Source organism: Empidonax traillii, unplaced genomic scaffold (genome assembly GCF_003031625.1).
Source record: "Empidonax traillii isolate 1590-97213 ecotype Southwest subspecies unplaced genomic scaffold, ASM303162v1 scaffold564:size436517, whole genome shotgun sequence".
Taxonomy (NCBI): domain Eukaryota; kingdom Metazoa; phylum Chordata; class Aves; order Passeriformes; family Tyrannidae; genus Empidonax; species Empidonax traillii.
Window position 1 is genome coordinate 238,773 of NW_020955757.1, and position 8,588 is coordinate 247,360.

The following is an 8,588-nucleotide window of genomic DNA, read 5'->3' on the forward strand; positions in this document are numbered from 1 at the left end:
AGGCAGCAGATGCAGAACAGTAGTCGTATGGCCAGACACAGCAGTGCACTAGGGCAGCCCCCACTAAGAGCAGAGACAACACTGCCTGTACAGAAGCAATTCTTCCACAGGAACTGTCCTCCCTGCAAAATGAAAGCGGGAGTTTTCTCAAGGGAAAAAGCCAAACCTATTTTTCTCCAGGAAAATGGAGATGGTCTGAAAAGGTATTGCCAAGGAAAGGGAAAGCTCACATGCAAATATCTGTCTCAGCAAGGCGAAGGGCTCCTGTTCACAAACAGATTTTCATGGTTCTTTCTCTGTGACATAACTTTGTTTTTGCCTTCTGTGCCTTCCCAGATGACCCTTTTTCCTCAAACATGACATTTTCAGGAAAGAGAAATCACATTTTCCAGTCATCTTCTTTCCATCCATAGCTATAATTGCTTCTGGCTGAGGTGAGGCCCTGGGGTCTTTTATCTGGTCTGGCTTATGAAGTTGCTCTGCAGCCCAAGAAGAGCTCTCCTCTGCTAGAAGACTCCAAAAAGACTCAGTAATTAGCAATCTCTCCAACTGATAGACTGGATAGTGAGAAATGGTGTGAGTAGCAGGCAGTCTGCTGAATTGGGACCCCTGGTCTCACATGCCTCTGTGCTGAGCTGAGTGAAAACAGTCATGTCCTACATTCTGGGCCTCACTGGGCTTCTTCCACAGGACATGCTGGTTTTACTCTGGCCTTGCACTACACTGTTTGACTCTCTAACCTGTAGAAAACAATTCTCCCCTTTTGTTGGGTTGGGAAGCTTCAATGGCCCAGAAGTGACAGAACCTTGGGAAGCAGGGAACTGGAACCAAGTGAAGTGCACAGATGTTCTTGGACTGCCACAGGCCACACCTGACATGCAGTCAGACAATGTGGCTTAAATTGTTTGATGGATCCTAAAGCAGCAGTTTTCTTCTTCCATGCTGCTCTTCTGCCTGTTTCCTCCTGCTCTCATGGCTGTCAGAACAAATCTTCCTCCTGCTCCTCAGCTTCATCTCTTGTTTCACTCCATGCAAGCTAGTTTAGTCTAGCAGAAAGTTCTACGCTGTTTTTTTAAAGGATTGTATTTCTTCTGGGTTCTTGAGTTGGTTCAATGCAGGGGAGAACTGGAAAGACAGCAGGAGTACTGAAGACCAGCTGGTGGGTTTAGTGGCAGCATGCTCTGTAGAGCGCTGAGGTCTGTCTCATTTGCTGGCATCCTGAATGTAGGCATGCTGACTTTAAGACGCTGCAGAGGGAAATTATTTGAGGCTGAGGTTTTCCCTAAGCTAGTTTCCTTAGTGAGAAGCCTATAGGAGAGACTTTCAAATGAAATCTCGCATGGATGGCCCTGATCCTTCTAGTGAAACTACGCTGAAGTGCACTGCCGGTTCTAGCTATAATATAGATGTCTTGGAATTAACCTTTTTTTGTAACCATAGGGAAGCTGCTACAAGGTTTGTATTTCTCTGGAAGATGGAGGGTTAATTTTATGTATTTGTGTTAAGATCTGCTAAGTCCTTTTTTCGCTCTTTAATATTTTTAATTTTCACACTTTTAAAATATAATATAAAAGACAAAACCAACTGTTGGCTGAGGTCTAGCACAAGACCTTGAGCACTGGCCTGGGAAATAATTATTTCTGTTGCTCAGCTCTCTTCTTGGTAACCTCCTTGCAACCTCACCACAGCAGGACCTGAGTCTTTGTCTTTCCCTTAACTTTAAACCTAACTCCAACCCTAACTGTAGCCAAGAGCTGAGCTTTACATAAGGATGCCCAGCCTTGGCCCTTTCTTTGTCTAAACATTCCATAGACATCCCTTTTGCAGATCCCTGCTCAAACTGGACCCTTAGGCTTTGTCTGACATCTTACTTTAGCTGTAACCCTGAAAGTGGTTGAATCCTTTACCCAAGATTGCTCTTCCCAGTGACAAATTGAAAAGGGGAAAATTATTTTTAATGCCCAGACCTTCCTTTAGCAATCTCTTTGCAACCCCACATAAACTAGGTCTTGTGTCTTTTCTACAAGGTGTTGAGTCTTTTCTAACACTCTTCCTTGGAAGTGGACACAAAACTAACACCAGACAAACCTGGCTGTGGCCAAAACAAACAAAAAGAAATCATTCCCCTAGGCAACCCCTTTGCAGCCATACTCAAGCTGGACCCCTAGGCTTTGTCCTGCTTCTTACCATAACCCTAAACACAGGCTGAGCATTAGTCTGGAGCTTCAGGTGACAACCCAGACAGAAAATTTCTCAGAAGAGCTTTATTCTTGTTGTCCAAGTCTTTCCTTGGTAGCCTCTCTGCAATGAAAATACAACTGAAGCCCTGGGCTTTATCTTTCCCCTAACCTCAAACTTACTGTAGGTGTGTTCTGTGTTTTAGAAAATAAAAACAAAAGGTGAAGACTATCTCAGGAGAGGATTTCCATCTTAGCCCTTGTGTGGGTTGCAGTTGTGATTGTGACAGAAAATATCTAGATTTACTGTAGAAGACTAGCAATTAGTCTGCCAAAACAATTCATGTTTTTTGTGGCTCAGAATCTCCATCCTCATACATATGTCTAGGTTCAAGACTGGGATAGGATATTTAGGAGGAAGGTCCAGTTGGAGAGGGACTGCCGAGGGACTACCCACAGAAGATTTGAACAACAGAAATTGCACTGACCAGTTGTTCATCTTGGCTAGAGCAGGAGATCCTTTGGTTATGCCCAGTCAACATGTAGGGTTAGAGTTGAGGCAACAGAGACAAAACCTAGGGGTCCAGCAGAGGGTGGCTGTCCGAAGACTGTTAAGGGAGAGATCAGGCTGCAAAAGGAATTCCCTCCCAAGAAGTTTTTCATTGAGGACACAGCTGTTTTTTGTTGTCTTATTTCCCTAAGATTTTCTCTTGTAGGATATCATGTTTATTTCCATTAAAACACTTGCTGAGAAGTATGAAATGCAAATGTGTCATGATGTCTTGTTATGTAAAAACTGAAAAAAAATTGCCAACAATCCTATAGAAAATGCTCTCCAGCTGGAAAATAAAAGTTGAAAAAAAATGTTCTTTATGTCATGGAATATAAATTGTGTATTAAAGGGTCTCCATAGAATTTGAAATTAAGTATGTTAGCAGTAAGAGGACAGAAGACTCATGACACGAATAGTGTATGGGGCTGAGTGAAAGACCTTCTTAATGACCCATAAGACAGGAATGGAAGGAGTATGATGTTCTGATTGCAATCTTCAGAACAGTATGTAATTTAAAAGTAAACAGTGACTTTGTGGGAGTAGCCTGTGAATACACATAGTGGTGGTAATTCAGGAAAATCCCCCAGTTTTAATATGAAACTAACAGATACAAGCTCAGTCTAAAAGCACCCATCCCATTGCAGAGGGAACTGTAGACATAAATAACAGCATGGGAAATTTCTTGCCACTACCATGAAATCCCTGCATCAAAGAAATAAAAGGGAACTTGCCCAGAATGCAGAATTTCCCGGGCTTTTAGAACTTAAAGTTTCAAATTCCCTGAAATCCAGATTTCATGTTCTGAGCCCAGTTAGATTGGGTGGTTTTGTCTTGACTTTGTAGTGCCTGATAAATAAACTGAAAAATAACCTGCTTCCTCTAATATACTTTTGTGGGGATGATAACTCTAATCTGTTCGTATTAGTTCTTCTTTTACACTGATAAAATCAGCTAACAACTCACTGGGGCTTCATGAACACAACAATATTTTAAGAAGGTAGCTGAGCCAGGAGCTCTGTGTATCACACTGCTGTAACAGTGCTATTCACAGCCTGTTAATGTATCCCAAACTGAATTGCTCCCTATTGTTGTACTGTAGCAATGAAGAGAGGATGGTTTTCTCTATCTATTTTCTATTAGGATCTCTATTGTGTGCAGCTGCTGCAAGTTGCAGCCTTCTTTTCAGCCCTGAGTATCATTTGCCTTCTCTTCATTTCATATTAAGAGGGAACAGAAATTCAAAGAGGAGATGATCACCAGCTCATGATTCCGCCCATGTGTACAAAGACATGGCAACCTGGATGACAGAGCAACACATAAGCCAGCATTGCCAGCAACAAAAGGCCATAGACAAAAGACTTTGATCATGTGATGATGTTGATTAGGGTGTCACACAGAAAAAAACCAAGAAAAATTTTCATGGGGGCAAAAGTTTATTTCGTAGTCCACTAGGGTGACCAGAAAGAAATATATTTTATTGAGTGGTATTTGAAAAGGAAAAATGTCTGTATACATGTATTGAACTGTGTGTTCTGCAGCACAAGTCAGGAGCAGTCTAGGGCATACGTAAGGACAGAGAAATCCTCTAGCACTCCTTTGAGAAATGATGAAGCTTGGGCGGGGACATTGGCACAGGAGTATCCAAGGGTTGACTAAAAATGAGTTGCTTTGCTAAACAGTATTCCTGATCTTCGAGTGCTGAATTTATTTGAGATTTATACCTCTCAAATGTGTTATGTGTCTTTTATTATCTACAAGGCTCTACAGATTTCATGCCGACTCAGTTTTTAAACTGGATGACAACTGATAGATCCAAATCATAAACATATTTTTTTATTCTTGCTTAGTTCTTGGGAAATAAAGTAATGTGTTTCCTTCAGAAAGGCAGAGGCATCTGATCATCACTATCATTCACTGTGTGTGCTGTGTTGCATTTAGATCTCCAGCCTTGGGTTGTGGCAAACCAAAGACTGGAGTTTTCCCATTTCAGCCACCCTGCAGATCTGGTTTATTGTCTCTATACAGCTGACTGCAAGCATGAAGTGCTGCTCTCCAGCGCTATATCTAGATGAAAAGAGATGCCTGTATCTAAATGAAAAGGCCTGTCTCTCCAGCACTTACCACTTTGCTTTCAGCAATCCCAAATACACCTCTATTGTAATAAATAATTTCAAAATCTCTTCTTTGCCTCAGAGAAAAAAAAAATAAATGCTGTTTACGCATGCTCAGTCATTTTCCTATCCAATAAAGAACTTCTTTTCAGAGTAAAATGGATTAAATACTCTTTGATCTTTTTCTCCTCTGGATCTGATTGACATAGCTTCTTCCTTTACATGTAGAAACTGGTTGACTCTTATCTAGGTTTAACAGGAATGGGTTAGCTTTAAATTCAAAAATAAACAATAGAAACAATAAAATTTTTCATCAGCGCTAAAGACTGAAAGCCATTCACTGCTCTTCATGGTATTTAGCCTTTACCACTTTAAGCACTACCAATTTTGAATAAGGCAAACAATTTTCACTTGCACAGTAGGCACTGTGAGCTCCTCTATCTGGTCTCCACTACAATTAACATTGACATAAGGATGCGTAACATGTTCGTCACAGAGGGAAGACATGCAGTACCTTTTCAGAAAGGTATTTCTGGTGAGGAGATAGATTATTCATGTAGCTTAAGTGTAGTTCTGAGTAATAATTCAGTCATCAAATGCCATCTCACCCACTCCTTCTGTCTTCTACCAAAATGATAAAACTCCTGAAATAAAATAACTATTTCTCAATTCTAGAGCATTCTTTTATTTGTACTTTCACATCTTTTAATATAGTGAATTCAAAAACCTGAAATTGTCTGCATAGTTTGATCAAAGCATGCATTTAACACACAATCTGTCTCACTAGTGGCAGATACTGAGCTTTAACATTAAGAGGTATCCATAAATTCTACATTCAAAAATTCTTGAAATCATCTTCAGATTCGGAGTCTATATGCATACATTCAATAGTTTGTTAATAAGTCATAGCATTTGCCCTTTGTGTTCCTGTGGTATTCTTCAAATATATTTGAATGCTGAGTAGCTAGGAAGATGCACTCACAAGTGGTAAGCATGAACAAAATAAGAAAATTCAATTGATTTTGAACATCGTAATTAATTATCTGTCAGTTCTAATGTTATCGTACTACATCAGGGGTCATAAAATTGTCATAACTTACTGCAATTCAGAATTTCCATTTTTGAGGTTGAAATTCCAGTTCTTAATTTTCTTATAAATCTATGCAATGTGTATATTCAATATGTCAATCAGTATCCATAACTAATGATTCTGCTTACGGCTCTTAGGTTACGGATTTCTGGTAGTGCATTATTTTTGATCTTAGTTACAATACAACAACAGAAACTTTTCAGTTAGAAATTTTGTTCAAGGTATAGGCAACTAAATTTTGTACAGATACATTAATAATGCTAGCAATGACATTATTTTTCTTGTTAAAGGTGTATCACTATAAATTGAAAAATAGATTGAGTAAAGATAAATTTAATATATCTATGGGGCAAATATGATCTGGGGTATCGAGGAATTTCTCTAACTACACACACATACACATAGAGACACAGAAAATTACCTTATGGAACTGGAATATCAAATGATAAATTATGAAATCCTAGATGTAATTTCTTTGCATTTTTGTTTGGCTTTGAGGTAGCCCAAACTTGTGTTTTAACTTCACACTCATATGCTTGTTCTATATCTGGCATGTACAGCTGTTCATATGCTTTCTTATATACGTGTTTTCATGATTTTGGCATATTTAGCATGTGTGGTGTGGGAAAAGTGAACGGCATGTTTCTACATGTGCATTTGAATTGCATGGCTCGGTGTCTGTGTCTGTGAGTGTATGCATGTCTGTGTGTGATGGCAGGAGGCAGACAGCTCGCCTGTGCTGAGTGCAGTGGTCACATGTACAACCATGCAATTTAACATTATGAATGAATATCTACTTTCAGCTTTATTGTTTTTCAGGCAAGGGGTTTGGGCACAGACTTGCCTGGTATTAATTTTCTGCAGCTAATTCCCTTCAGTGTCTTATTTAAATGCACGTCATTTGCTGTGGATTTGAAGCTGAAGGCCTCTCTTACATAATGATGTACAGCACAGCCCCTTGATATACTTCCATGATGCTGGCTGTCCCTAGGTGCAGCTGAAATACCCAAGCTGCAGTGACTGCAGAGCCAGCCTTCCTCAAGCCCATGGGGAGCAGTAGACTGCACCTCTTTACATTATCACTTGCTTTTATATACTCAGAACAGGAGGTTGTGTCGATGAGGGAGGCACAAATGATAAAATTCGGACACATGACAAAGGACTTAATCAGAGAATGTAGTGCAGCACTGAGCAGCTCCACTCTGCAAATCTGCTGGCTTGGTTCTCCATTCACAGGACCACTGCTCTTTCCATGTGGGAGCCACTGACAAGACTGTGGAACTCCTGATCTGGTTATAAATAAAGGCTTACATTGCGCTTGCATTCTGTTTCAGTGTCAGTTGTGTTCAAGGTGAAAGAATGTAAAAATGCAAGAACAATTGATACAATCATATTCATATTTATGTCTTTAAAACATCCTTCTGATGGTTAAGCCAGTCTTTAAACTGTTTTCCTATTGTTTTCCAAACTTGATCTCACAGCACCTTTTTCCACAGCACACCAAGAAAGGCTAAGTGAGTTTCTAGTTTTACTCTTAGTGTTAGAGAAAGCACTTTCAAAGTGATGAATTAAACAAAATGGGTGGATTTTCTGCCAATATTATTTGAACTTTACAACAGTCTTACATTTTAGCAGTTCTTTCCCTGACTGAAATGTATTTAATAATATATTCCTTGTGCTTTGCTCGTTCCACAGTAATTGAGGATATGTTCCATAGAACAGTTTTAAATGCAGTATTCCAGACAACAGTTGTTTTCTATTAATCATCTTAGTTGAAATAATAGAAATACTTTAAATTGTGAATGTCAACTGTTCTTTTAAAAGCCGAAAGCTGAATATCTTCTGTAATTGTCCATTTTAATGTTAAAAAAAAAAAAGGAAAGTATTGTGATGATTAGATACTTTGGGGCAGCTTACAGATATGTTACTGTTTTACAGAACATAATGAGACATATTATTTTCCAGGAATTGCACAAATTAGATGGAAACATAAGTCACCCGGGTGTGCTACATGACTCTGGCAATGAAAAGTAATGCTTGATGGTAGCTGAGGCAGAACTGGGTATTTACAGTAAAACTTTTTAAATTCCTTTTATTTTTAGCTATGCTCCTCCTGTTTATTTAAGAAAGGGGAAAACAGTGGAATTTTGGTTTTCCAAAATGTTAGGTTCTTATTATGACACATCATGTTAATGATAACTGTGGGATTGTATGCACTTTGGGGCAAGGCCACTTGAATTCAAAGAATTTGTCTGTGGATGTCACTATTGTTGTGGGATCTTTCAGAAATACCAAAGGTCAAGAGAGAGATCTTACTCATTCAAAGAACAGAGATTTTCCTGTCTAGGACATGGAAATTGAAAGCTACTAACTCCAAGGAAAATAATTACAATTAACTGTGTATTAATATTTTTTCCAAGATAAGTATTTTTGAAGTAAAAATGCCCAGAACCTGTTGGAGTCTCTGAATTTCTGAGTGTAGTTCTTTTATGCCCCAGCAGCTGACTGCCTTTTTTAGAGATGTCATGGATGCTAGAGATTTAGCTTAATCCCAGTTTGAAGTTTTCTTTCCCAATGAAAGGTTGAGTAGGTATTGTGCTTCCCACCTTACTAAATGCTTGCTGAGATTATCCTCTGTCACTTGCTATGCTTATTAT